We start from the raw sequence: 13,373 nt of genomic DNA on the forward strand, positions 1-13,373 counted from the left end.
GGGCTACTTATCACGGGGGATGTTTATGCCTTACCTGGGGTCAGAACCCAGGCAGAACAGGTGGCGCGCTGAGGGCCAGGAAAGGGGAGGTGATAGGAGTTAACCCTGTGGCACGGTTCCTAAAGGGATTCTGGCCTGGGGACACAGGAGAGGTGTGGAAGCAGCCACAGGGAAAAGAGCGTGGATTGAGTGTGGAAGTCACACTCCCCCCGTTTTGTCTTGAGATGGGGGCTCTCACGTGACCCAAGCCAGCTTCAAACTTCATATGTAGCCAAGGATGACTTTGGTTTTCTAGTCCTGCCTCTATCTCCAGAGTGCTAGGAGTAGAGGAGTGTGCAACCATAGCACACCTGCAGCTGGTCAGTGTAGCACACCTGCAGCTGGTCAGTGTAGCACACCTGCAGCTGGTCAGTGTAGCACACCTGTAGCTGGTCAGTGTAGCACACCTATAGCTGGTCAGTGTAGCACACCTAACTGGGCTATACATGCCCAGCCATGTCTCCCTGTATTTAAAATGTTTGAGGCTGGCTGAGATGGCTCAGCAAGTAAAAGGACTTGCCGTCAAGACTGGTGATCTCCAAAACCCAAATAATGGAGAGAGAGAACCAACTCACACAGTTAGTCTCCTTCATATGTCCACTGCGGCACAAGGACACACACACACACACACACACCTAAATGTAAAACATTTAAAATATAAAATAGTTGGAGATTAAAAACATATTACTGTGCCGGGCTTTGGTGGCACACATCTTTAATCTCAGCACTCGGGAGGCAGAGGCAGGAGGATCTCTGTGAGTTCAAAGCCAGCCTGGTCTACAGAGCGAGTTCCAGGACAGACTCCAAATCAATACAGAGAAACCGTGTCTCAAAAAACAAACAACAACAAACAAACAAAAAGAGAAGAAACATTATTACTTCATGGGCTGGAGAGATGGCTCGACAGTTGGGAACACTAGCTGCTGTTGCTGAGGACCAGGTTCCGGTCCCCTCATCTGTACAGCTCACAACCACCTGTAACACTTTGGATCCTGGGGGATCCAATGTCCTCTTCTGGCCTCTATAGGCACTAGGCACATATAGGGTGCATCTACATACATTTAGGCAAACAATCCTACACATAAAACAAAAAGAAATCTTTTGTTTGGTTGGATTGGTTTTTGCTTGTTTTGTTTTTCAAGACAGGGTTTCTCTGTGTAGCTTTGGCTGTCCTGGGACTCTCTCTGTAGACCAGGCTGGCCTTGAACTCAGAAATCTGCCTTCTGCTTGCTTCTCCCTCCCGAGTGCTGGGATTAAAGGTGTGCACCACCACACTCAGCTAAAAATAAATCTTTTTTTTTAATAGAAGGTACTATTTCATCTAAAGTGTGGCTGTTGAACTGGTGCCCTAGCCAGTGGTGGAGCAGGTAAAAAGCCATGCTTGGGAGTTTGTGGAGGACTCTCTGGTACACTCACTCATCTCGGTCAACTTCAAACTGCCCATTGTGTGATGACCAGGCTCACAAACCCTTAAGAACTGGTTCCCAGGGGTAGGTGGACCACCTCCCGCCCCTGGAGCATCCTTGTCTGTGACACTGACAGCATCACCTTGACTCTGTAAGAAACCACAGAAAAACCTCTGTGTGTGGGACCATGCTCCAGGAACACCAGGGCAGATCCCATCCCTGCTCCTTGGACACACAGGGGGTGGCATGGGGGTGACTTACAGAGCAGCACTGTTGATGGGACAACAGCTCACCAGGGTGACGCGGAGCAGGGAACCTCTGTAAGCTACCTGCGAGCACAGAGAGGGGCGCCCACCTTGCCCTCGCTGACGACTGCGATCTCAGGCAGCTCTGCCTTCTTGTCTGCCTGCCGGAATCCTCCATCCTGGAATTCTCACCCCCTCTATCCTGTGTGTTTCTGTTACTCCTGCCTCCTGGCCACCTATGCCCTTGGCCTGGGCAGGCTCCTCATCGTTGTTGCCAAGGCCCCAAGGTATCTCCAGTTCTGTTTCATTACTGGAGGTCAGTGTGGAGAGGTGGCCCAGGCACGGGTGAGCGATGTGGTTCTCTTAAGTGTCTGTCACACACAGTTCGTACAGGAGCCATCTTTTTCCTCATCAGCATCTCCCTCCTTCAAACCTGCTTCCTAAAGTCTCACATTCTAGGAGCTGGTATGCATGTGTGCATATGTGTGTGTGTGTGTGTGTGTGTGTGTGTACTCAGTATAGAACTCTACCTAGACTTCTTCCTGCATGGAAAGAGGGCACAACAGCTCCAACTTCCTTCCCCAAACTCCAGGTTTAGCTAATAAAAACAGGGCAGTCATAGTTTCAATCTTCAATCTCTCTCTCTCTCTCTCTCTCTCTCTCTCTCTCTCTCTCTCTCTCTCTCTCTCACACACACACACACACACACACAGTGTGATTAGGAGGGGTGTATGGAGGTGCTGGAGAGCCGTGGAGTGCTCTGCAGATCCATTTAGACATGGAGTTTATATTACCCTGCTCTGTCTGATGTAACCACTTCAAGTTGGAGAGGACCCTAGGAGGAGCTCCATGGGATTGCTTAGAGGAGTCCTAAGTTCCTCAGCAGGCTCCTCTGCTTGTCTCTCTGGGAGGTGTGCAGAGCCAGGTGACGGTGACATCGCTGTGTGCGTAGTGCTCTATGCTATTTTCTCTTCCACCTGAATCTTTAAGTCATCGGTGTCTCTGGGCAAGCCAGGGCCGTGGCGGAAGCTGTTAATAATAGATACAAGTGACTGTCCGGTAACGAATAGCTGGAGATGGTAATTAGCATTTTAATTTAGCCATTTTCTTCCCATTCACCTCTGGAGACCTGAGTTCGAATCTGAAATTGGGGTTGCCAGTGGAGGTTTGCCCAAGTCCTCCTAATCTCTCCCACGGGTGTTTGTCTTTGTCACACCAAGAGCCACAGTCCAGGGCTAAAGTTGGCCTGAGGGGGGCACTGTCTGTCCAGGCTGTGGAGTGGCAGCCGCCTTCTGCCCGGGGCTGAAGAAAATGCGGGGTGGGGCTTGGAGCCATGGAGGAGGTAGCAGGGTCAGGATGAGAAGACACCAAGAACCTGAAGAGAAAAGTGTGGGCAGTCTGAGGTGAACAGGGTGGAAGGAGGGTCAGATTGTACCTCCATCTGACCCTTACCCCATCCCTCCCTGTCTCCTTCACAAGCACCAAGTTTCTTGATGTTTCTTCCAGTCCTGATTTACTGCTTAACTCAGTGCCACATAAAACTTTAAAAAAACGTAGGCCAGCGAGACGACTCCGTGGGTAAAGGCGCTTGTCACCAAGCCCGATACCCTTAGTTCAATCCAAAGCCACAGAGTGGAAGGAGAGAGCAGACCCTTGTCGGCCGTGCCTTCCATTCCACCCCAAATACATAGGTAAATGTGGAACTGTCAGCTTTGAAACACCAGCAACCGCGAAAACTCTGCTAGTTCAGGTGGCTAAGGAGCCTGGCCAGGCTTTGGGGTGTGGCGAGGCGGAAGCTCAGCTGCATTCATCGTGAGGGTGAGAGAGCTGCATTCATCGTGAGGGTGAGAGAGGATACGGCACAGCCCCTTTCCCTGCTCCTGCTCCTCACTGGACCTTGAGGATGGAGACAGAACACAGAGGTGACAGCAAAGACAAATCTCAGTCTAGGGAGTCCCAGCGCCCCCGGAGAAGAATGGCTGACTGCTTTCCTCCATGTTGGTGGCAAGCCCAGGCTCCCGGGGCTTCAGGGCCAGGCAGAACATGGAAGGGAACATGTGTGGACGGGAAAAGCGGTTGCTTGGGCTCTGAAAGCCATGGTGGTGTAGACAGTACCAGCCCTGCCTGGTTCAGAAGACAAAAAACACAGGGGACCAAACCCCAGTGATGCTTCTTGGCCTGGCGAGTGGTGCTTGTCTGGTGGACTGGTGTCCTTTTATCTTTTCGGTGCCATCTTTATAGCCTGAGAAGTTTTTCCTGACAGTGATGTAGGGCGGCGGCATTGAAGCTGTTGACACGTGTGTGTGCGCGTGTGTTGGCATGCGTGTGTGTGTGTGTGTGTGTGTGTGTGTGTGTGTGTGTTGGCCTGTGTGGGTGTGTGTATGTGTGTGTGCTCATGTGCACACGCGTGCACGCTCTACAGTGGGGAGTACAGCGTGGCTGGCTCTCAGGCACGACACGTCACCCAGTGGTTGTTTTCTGTTTTGGCTTTCTGAGTTGTTTCCTCAGGTCACGGATTGGTTCCTAAAAGCTCTCTTAGCAACTCCCCTGGTCCCGAGGTGCAGCTTCTGTTCCCCTAGCTCCATGACTGCTTAGAGTGGTTAGGCAGGGAAGACCGTCTTGGCAGTGCATGCCCAGGCTCCATTGATGTTAGGGCATGAACTTGGACTCTGGGCAGGTGTGCAGGTCCCATATTTGCCACTTGGGTCATGGTCTCCCCCCCCCGCAAACCTCATTTCCCTGTGTGAGACAACAAAGGGACTCAGGTGGCCACACGGCTGAGCCACAGCAAAGGCAGCGGCCGGCAGCGGCCACGTCTGTTTGCGCTGAGGATTGCAGGGATGGCAGTGTGGTTACAAGCTCGAATTCTGCGCGTGGGCTGTCTGAGTTAAACCCTTGCCACGATCCCTGAGCCTTGTGGGATGGGCAGACAGCTGCACACAGCCCCCGTGGCTAGGTGAGCACTGATGTCACTAACTTGTCCAAGCAAGTGTGCACTGCGGTGTGCTTAGTTCCTGTGTGAGTGCCACACCCCACCCAGGATAGCTCCCTAAGCCTGGGTGACCCTTGACCCTCTTTAGCTCCTATCCTTCATGGCCCAGGATGAGTGCTGCCGGCTTCTCAGTTGGGAGCAGGCTGAGGACAATCGAAGTTGCTAGTAGAGGGACGGGGGGAGTTACCAGATCAAGCCGAAGGACAGGCAGGGGTGACTTGAAAGTCCTTCAGTGTGCACAGCCAAAGGACCCACTGCTATTGGTCAATATCCATTGACTTGGGCCCTCTCTGCTCTAACTTTAAGGGGGGGGGTCTTTGTTGCATAAAGAAGTGTTACCATGGCAACCTTCTGGTTTCACAAAACAGTCTTTCCTCCCAGAACCAATATCGCTTGCCACTGTACACGCCATGCCAACACCCCCCCCGCCCCGTTTCTAAGAGAGGCTTTTGGGAGGGTGGGACATGGGTTGCTCTGAGCCTCAGGACCCTTGATAGAAGCCCAGAGCTCAGGCTTCGCTCCACACACTCAGGCTCGGTGCCAGGCTGTGAAGTACCCAGTTGGGCAGCAGTTTGTGTGGGTAACCTCTCTTTCTTTTGTGTCTACGGTACCCAGTAAAGCACCTCCCCAGTATGGAGGACAAACAGAACCCAGCCTCCAGGCAGCAGACTTCTTGGCAGGTCCTTTTCAAGTAAAGGTGGAAAAAGTGAGACATATTTGGGCAAGGTGAAGGAAGGAAATGAAATGGAGCCTTGTGGCAGGCAGACAGACAGACAGACAGCCGTGAGGGCCAGGGAAGACCATGTGACAGACAGACAGCCGTGAGGGCCAGGGAAGACCATGTGACAGACAGACAGCCGTGAGGGCCAGGGAAGACCATGTGACAGACAGACAGCCGTGAGGGCCAGGGAAGACCATGTGACAGACAGACAGCCGTGAGGGCCAAGGAAGACGAGCTCCCTGCCTTTGGGGCTGAGCTAAGCATGGAAGGGAATCCGGACACGCAAGGCTCTGGGGCATGTCCTGAGACAGGTGTGAGCTTGAGTGTGGTGGCAGAGGGAAGGACAGCAGGCATGGAGGGAGGGCTCTGTAAACTGGTTCATGGTAGCTGTAATAAGCTGTGTAGAGACGTGTGTGACATAAAATTTTAACATTCTTTGGAGTGCCTGGGGGACAAGCCGGTCTCCTTATCTTCCAGCTTTATCTGGTCTTGTGCCACAAGTATTGAGTAAACTGCTTATCTGACCTCGGAGTGTACCCACAGCTTCCAGAACCGGGCCCGGTGCCTGCCTTGTAGCCTGATGGTGGTTCTCACCGCTACTCAGAAGTCTCCAGCATTGTCACCTCTCTCCTCTCCGTGACTTTGACATTCTGGTTATTGACAGAGAAGCCTCCTCCAGCCCCCCACTGGCAGCCCCAAAGCTAACTAAAGCTCTTTCTGATGAATGGAGAGACGCGCACCCATGAATCCTTCAGCCGGCCCAGTCCCGGGCACTCAATCGCTCATAACTCTGTTAAGAGTACTGAGTGACACCTGTGACAGCTGAGCAGAGGGTGAAATAGGAGGTCTGATAAGTGGGATTGATGGCTGTCCTTGCTCAAGATGGGCAGACGGAAGGGCAGAGGTGGGTCCGGGCTGAGTTATTGCCGTCTCCGGGGTGTCTGGAGCTCCGGCTTGCTCTAGCCTGTGTACCAGACAGGCTTCATCAATCCCCAGCCACTCAAGCATCTTAGACTGGAGAATTCTGAGAGGCCCCTGCATTTGGATGTCCAGGAACTTGAGAGAAACCAAAGTGAATTCCAAGAGAGTGGCGCACACAGGCCTCGGATGGTGGGGACAGGTGCCTCTCCTATGTGCTATGGGAGACACACAGGATTCTTTCTTACATGCGACAAAAAGCGAAGCCAGGAGTCTGAGTCCAAATGGCCTTCTCTGGCTCAGGCAGCTGGACCTTTGGGGGTGTCTCTTCCTTCACACGTGACTCGATCCGCACTCCAGTGGTGAGACCAGTCTTCCTGTTTTTTGGACATACACTGGAGCAGGTTCTGTCCTTTGCAGGCTTTCCCCTCACAGCACGATGGCTGCCAGAACCTTCTAAAGCCACCTGTTTGTGCCTAGTTGAGAAAAAGTCTCAAAACTGAATTAAAACTGCAGCATGGAATCTCACTGGGTCATGTGTTCCTGTGTTAATTAACCTATCACGGTGCAAGGGAAGATGGGAAATCCTGGCTGACCAACTCTGAAATTGCATCCTACCCAACTGCATGGCTGGGAAAGCTTAGAGTTCTCCAGGGATAAAGGGGGCAGACAATGAACACATATCTTATCGTTTCTTTGCCCATCCTTCCCTGGTCACCGATCACAGGCCCCATGGACATGTGAGTTCTGTGATTGTAATCAAAACTGTGTAGCTGTTGAGACTCTGGCTGCAGGCGACAGAAACTCTATTAGAATTGGCAAGAGCCAAAGACAGCTGTCTCACGATAGTAAAAGCCACTGGTCTTGCTGTGGCATCGGGGCTGAGTGGTTCCAGGGCCTCTGAAGTTGTCATCAGACCATGTCTCTCTCTGTTCTCTTTCTAGGCTTCTCGACCAATTTCTGAACAGTCCACTCTGGAGGGGTCGGATTGGCACAGGTGGGCCAGACCTGGCTCCTCGGTGTGTTCCCGTCATTGAGGGACTAAGAGAAGGGACCTTGATGGGAGAAGACGGCCTGGAGATTGGACAAATATAGATGACAGCCTGGGGTGGCCCTGACCCCAGCTGAATCCCAGCGCTACATTATCACAATCCTCTTCACAAACACTTCCCCTGCAGGCACAGAGCTTGGGCTGTTTCCCTTTGCTTGGGGTTAATACATGCCTGATAATCACTGCAGGACTAACATCGAGTGCGTCTGTGGTGGAGTCCCCGCCTGCTCCAGACTCTGTGCTCAGAATTAGACTCGGACATGCAAGGGGCGAGAGCAGAGGCCCAGAAACAGTGAAGCTGTGTGCTCAGGTTGCTCAGCTGGTGAGTGATGGAGTTTGGCACACACACACCCCTCCGCCTGGCTCTGGAATCCCTGGCTTTACATCTCTCCCTGTGTTCCCTTTCCCAACAGAACACTATCTCCCGAAGTGAACTCCAGGGAAACAGTAATATATCACTAAACAGTGGGGATCCGTTCTGCCAATGTGTTTTGTCGCAGGGTGAACATCAGAATACATTACAGAGCCCAGGGCTTCGACACTGTCAGAAGGCCACACGATCTTACGGGACTGCCACTGTGTGTGGTCCACTGCCAGTTGAAGACTGAAGGGTAGTGAGTTACACATGACTGCCTCACACTGCTTCTATCTGGCTGGCTCTTTTCTGGTGGGTTGCTGTTGCTCTGTTGCAGAGCACGTGTCTAGCATATGTGAGCCCTGGGTTCAATCCTCAGCCCCAGAAAAAACACAAGACAAAACAGAAAAGTATATATACTCTTTCAGGGTTTCTCTGTGTAGCCCTGGCTATCCTGGAACTCACTCTGTGGACCAGGCTGGTCTCGAACTCACAGAGTTCCACCTGCCTCTGCCTCCCGAGGACTTGCACTACTACTGCCCTGCAAAGAGTGTACTCTTCTACCAGATATTTTGACTCATGCTTTTAATTTCATCATTCTGAAGACTGAGGCAGGAGGATTGTTGTAAGTTTCAAGGTCTACATATGAGTTTTAGGAAGCCAGAGAGCTACATGAGTGGGAGGGAAACCTTCCATGGATGACTGCTTGGGCTTTTTCTGAGAAAAAGAGACAGGGTCTGGCTCCCCGTGCGCTTTAAGGGACTTTCTTCCCTCTGTTTCCGAACTGATCGTCCGTCTTCCTACAGCGTTCTTGGCTCCTCCGGCCATTCACATCTTAGCCCAAAGTTGGCTCCTTTGTCCTAGGAACTTACACACACACACACACACACACACACACACACACACACACACACGCACAAACAGGTACTGAATGGGCTCGGTGGGTTATATTTATGTGTCGATTCGTGTGTATAAATGTGTAACAGCAGTGGTCAAAGGGGAGTATGGGAGGAAGGAGGTTGGACCTGGGAGGAGTTGCAGGGAGGAGGGGGAGAAATTATGCAACTATATTTTAATTAAATTATAAAAAATAAATATATGAGAAAATGGGGAAAACGAAACCTTCCCTGAAAGAGCCCCAACACCAACACCCGTCCTGTGATCCAGAGCCCCTCCAGAAAAGTCCCTGCTGACGAGCCCCACCCTATCAGTCATATGTTCCAGGGAAGCAGGTTCTTGTTGGCGTCGAAGATATGAGACCCTCAGCCTAGCGTGAACACCAGCACATAGAGGCACTCAAGAAACACAATGAAAACGGGAAGCTTCAGGCCTCAAGGGCCTTGCAGACTCCCGATGCTGCTCTCAGTTTCTGAAGCTGTCAGCCCCTCTTGCGCTGTGTGTCCTGCTCTGAAGCTTGTGGCTTGTTTGCGGCACTCTAGTTTACCGCTGGGAGCTCAAGTCCTAGGAAAGCCACACCGTCAAGATTCCGTAAGGGCGATGGACTAAGGAGAACCGCTGAAATTACCATGAGTTGGACTATTGATCCCGAGTCAAGTGATCTTGGGGTCTCTTCAGCCTCAATAGTCACTCTTGCATCCCATGCCTGTCAGATGAAGCCTTTGGACTTCGCTGACTTAACAGCCGCTACCAACCCCAAAGCTGAGAATGTTGTCAGATGACGTCTGTGGCTCTAGCAGAGGCTTCGCGGCTGTCCTGAGGCCGCTTGCCTGCCGTTGCCACCAGCGTGTTTGAGACGTTTGGACTCGAGACTTCCTTTGTTTTGTTTTGTTTTACCCTTTGATTTTATACTTATAAAAACTTCATGTAACTGGCAGCACATTGGGTCACAGTATTCAGGACATCCCGAATCTGTGCTCCTGGCCATGTTCCTTTGTATTTGGTTCTAGAATAAATGTGTTCTCACGCCCTTCCGGGTAAGAGCTGCGCTTGTGCAGACAGAACCAAGGCACGAAGCAATTCGCTATGGGGGCTGACCTGCTGCTGCGTGCACTGGCCTGTGACAGAAACGTCCCACAGGATCCCCAGAGGTCATTTCCTGTCCCCTGGGCTCCATACCACCACCATGGCCACGAACTTCAGACACACTGCTGGACGCAGCAGGATGGGTAGAGCAGGAGTGGAGGGGGGCATGGGGGGGCTGGGCATCTCATGTTCCCCCAGATGTTGGGAGAGAGCAACAGCACAGATATTCCAAGTTCCTTAGGACTTGGTTTTCGGAGCTGCTGCCTGGCAGGAGTAGCCCTTGCTCCAGCTCATGGCTGGCCCTTCCTGGACACCCCTGGCCTTCCCCTCCCAGCCTGTCATCCATGCTGCTTCCACGCCTGCATCCCTCGCTCTAGGAATGGAAGCTTCTCTCCCAGCCGCCCACTACCATCCCAGCTAAGAGACACATGACCAGTGTGCCCAGTTGTACACTAACCTGAGGGGTGGGATAGGAGGTACCCACCAGTCCCTACTTCTTCCCTGAAAGGAAGGGTGGAGCTGGGGCATGCAGCCAGTCCCTCCAGAGGGCCGGCTGGATAAGAGGCAGGCACCTGGAAAAGGACCCAGGGGCCCTCCAAGCCCCTGTAAACAGGGCCAGTCAGCTCCTGAGCCCTGGGCTGCAAGCCCCTGGCCTCACCGCTCTGCTTGCTGGCCCAGGGTCCCAATGAGCCATCCCTCTGTCTGTGATACTCTCCTTGTCATTTAGATGCCAGCTAAGACACTGCTGAGGTATGCATCTAGATCTTCTGGAAGGGTCGAAGGAAACGGCTGAACGGGCTAGAAAGTCCAGGGTTCGGATAGGTCCGTGCGGGTCTGGGAAGCTGCGTTTCCCAGACTGCGGGCTCTCTGCTCACCCCAGCAAGTCCCCTGTGGCATCTTTCCATCCTTCCCTGGGTCTTGTTTGTTTGTTGGCAGACCCCACTGCGTCCGAGCGGACTCTGTCAAGGCTGGCTGTGCTCTTTCTGGGCATCTGCAGCTCTGAGTACAGGTTCGCCTGCAGCAGGAGCCCAGGAAGGATTTTCTGGGTAAATGAATAAAAGGGAACTCCCTCCTAGAGGTGAATCAGGCACCCCCTCATCTGCCGGACTCAAGAGGAAGGGCCTGAATTCAGTGTGAAGCAGGCTGCCCCTGTACGGTAAAATGCCAGGGTTTGAAGAGCAGGGTTCCCTGCCCCGGAGCACACATCCACTAGTGAGTCAGAGGATGAGGTGTTAAAACAATCCAAGTGTTGCCTTTAAAAAAATCAGTCCATAATTACGATTCTGACACTTCACCGTGGCAGCACGGGAGATATTGGCAAAATTATTATTATTGTTGTTGTTAGCTAATATTTAGTATACAGTCTGCATAGGATGGGCCTGCTTCTAATCAGTTTTGGTTCCCTGAAGAGTCTTAGGAGACTGTGAAGAGCTTCAGAGAGCTGCAGAGGACCACTCACCTGTAGTGAGGCCTCCAGGGGCCATCTGGCTGGGCAGTGAGGAGTTCCATGCACCTGGAACACAGAGCATCCCTTGGCCAACCAAATCTTGGACTTGGGAAAATTGAAGTTCTTCAGAGAACTTCCCTAAGCAAGCCTTCTGGTCTCTCAATGCTTTCTTTACAAAAATCATGGTCTAAGTACCTTCCTCAGCATCCAGCCCACAAGTAGGGACACAAGATCACAGCCATCAGATAGGTGGGCAGGTAAGTGGTCAAGACAGCATCAGGCTGGTACCAACCAACATGCAGAATGAGGAGCAGGAAGGACTCAAGGTGATGGGGAGTGCCTCCATCAGAGAAGACCATGCCAACCAGAGAGACACAGCAGGGGGCGGGAGCCATGATGGAATGTTGTGGGAGGGGCTGGGGAAGTGGGACAGACAGAACGAGGGCTCTGAAGGCACCTGGGCTTCATTCTGAATTGGCCTGGGAAGTCACTGGAAGGCTCCAAGATGGAGACTGTGATCTGTGATCTAATTTACATAAAAAACACCAGAATGTTCTTTTGGCTGGAGAAAGTGGGTAGGAAGTGACAGAAAATTCTGTGTGTGGTGAAGTGAGAGAGTGGGGGGGGGGTTGGACTGCATGGAGGTGGCGGAGCAGCCTCTGCTGGGAGACTGATCTTCTTGTCTTGGGGTATCCTGGGAGAAAGGACCCCCGAGGAGGGGGTGGGGCTGGGAGCTTGGTTGGCTCTGGGCTTCAAGAGAGGGTGCCCGCTTGTCTTTCTTTCTTTTTTTTTTTTTTTAAACCTGGAACTCATTTTGTAGACCAGTCTGGCCTTGAACTCACAGAGATCCGCCTGCCTCTGCCTCCCTAGTGCTGGGATTAAAGGCGTGCGCCACCATGCTCAGGCGATCCTTTCAGTTTTCAAAGGTAGGTCTCATACTATTCCCCCAGGCTGTCTTGGGGGTCACTGTATATCCCAGGATGACCTCTTAGCTCCTTTCTGCCTAGTGCAGAGATTAGCAGCATAAGTTACCACATTTGGCCTGAGGACTCATTTCCCCTGCTTTTAGTAGACTGGCCCCTTCAGGCCACCCTCAGCTATTCTGAGAACACTGAGTTTGCAAATCCCCCCTCTGGAGTCAGAAGTCTGTGTGTGTAAAAAGCATAGCCTGGTAGTTCCAGGTGCCAAATTGTGAAGTTCAAGCCCGAAGACGATTTGGTTTACTCTGCTACTCTGCACGTAGCCACGCCAGGGAAGGATGCGGGGCTCTTTCCCTAGTCCTTCCCTACGCCAACCATGCCTCTCGCCACACTCTGAATCCAGAAGGCAGCGGGACCCCGAGCTGGCTAACGCCCGCGTGCAAAAGAGGAAAAGAACAGCTTAGCTGATTCTCCTGAACTATCTGTGGCTCCCACCGCCTGCTGCCAGGTGACTGTTAGAACTGAAGAGTTTTGGGAGTCAAGGCGGGCGGTGGTTAGCTCTCACAGCTCTTATTTCTCTAGCCCCAGGGCTCCAAAGCCCACGTCTCTGTTATTCCTTCCTAGCAGGTGACCTCCACCCCAGCATCCGGCTGTTGGACTTCCAGTCACCATGCCAGACGGGGAGGAGACAAACAGAGGCACAAAAGGGGCTCCAGTTCCTTCTCTTAAAGGCAGCTGCCCGGAAGAGTGGCATGAATTTGCTTACATCTCATTGGCCAAAATTTACTGCATTGACCACACTTAGTTGCAAAGGGGGCTGGGAAGTGTAGTTTTCAGCCGAACCCTTTGTCTAGTGAGACAGCAGGGTGTGGAAAGCAGGCAGTCACTTAGTCCCAGGACATTGACAGTGATGCCAAGAAAGCAAGATCAAAGCAAACACCTGTTTAGAACTCCCCAAGCCTCTTGCCACCTGTTCCCGTGTCACCACGCTCCCACAACCCTTCTGACCCAGCCCGTGCCCCGCCTGTCTCCTAACTCCCTGTTCCTTCCCTCTTTCCTCCTTTCTTTTGTTGTTTTGTTTTTGTTTTGTTTTTTTGAGACAGGGTTTCTCTGTGGCTTTGGAGGCTGTCCTGGAACTTGCTCTTGTAGACCAGGCTGGCCTCTAACTCACAGAGATCCGCCTGCCTCTGCCTCCCGAGTGCTGGGATGAAAGGCGTGCACCACCACCGCCCAGCCCTTCCTCGTTTCTTGACACAGTGAATTGCCTCCCAGCCTGGGGCCTTTGTATCTGCTTCT

At 52.4% G+C, this 13,373-nt stretch overlaps 2 long non-coding RNA genes across 3 annotated transcripts; one reads left to right on the forward strand and one right to left on the reverse strand.

The window, feature by feature from the left end:
- Nucleotides 1–2,761: 2,761 nt before the first annotated feature.
- On the reverse strand, nt 2,762–4,982 carry LOC121143666. Its single transcript, XR_005880968.1, has 2 exons — nt 4,870–4,982; nt 2,762–3,065 (listed from the first exon to the last, which is right to left on the reverse strand). It is a non-coding gene; the product is annotated as an uncharacterized LOC121143666 (long non-coding RNA).
- LOC110342516 lies at nt 4,482–9,588 on the forward strand. 2 transcript variants are annotated; one of them, XR_005880969.1, is made up of 3 exons: nt 4,482–4,646; nt 7,266–7,694; nt 8,939–9,588. It is a non-coding gene; the product is annotated as an uncharacterized LOC110342516 (long non-coding RNA). The 2 variants fall into 2 exon arrangements; XR_005880970.1 differs by lacking the exon at nt 8,939–9,588 and adding an exon at nt 7,786–8,117.
- The last annotated feature ends 3,785 nt before the right edge of the window (nt 9,589–13,373 follow it).

Source organism: Mesocricetus auratus, unplaced genomic scaffold (genome assembly GCF_017639785.1).
Source record: "Mesocricetus auratus isolate SY011 unplaced genomic scaffold, BCM_Maur_2.0 Super-Scaffold_100013, whole genome shotgun sequence".
Classification (NCBI taxonomy): Eukaryota; Metazoa; Chordata; class Mammalia; order Rodentia; family Cricetidae; genus Mesocricetus; species Mesocricetus auratus.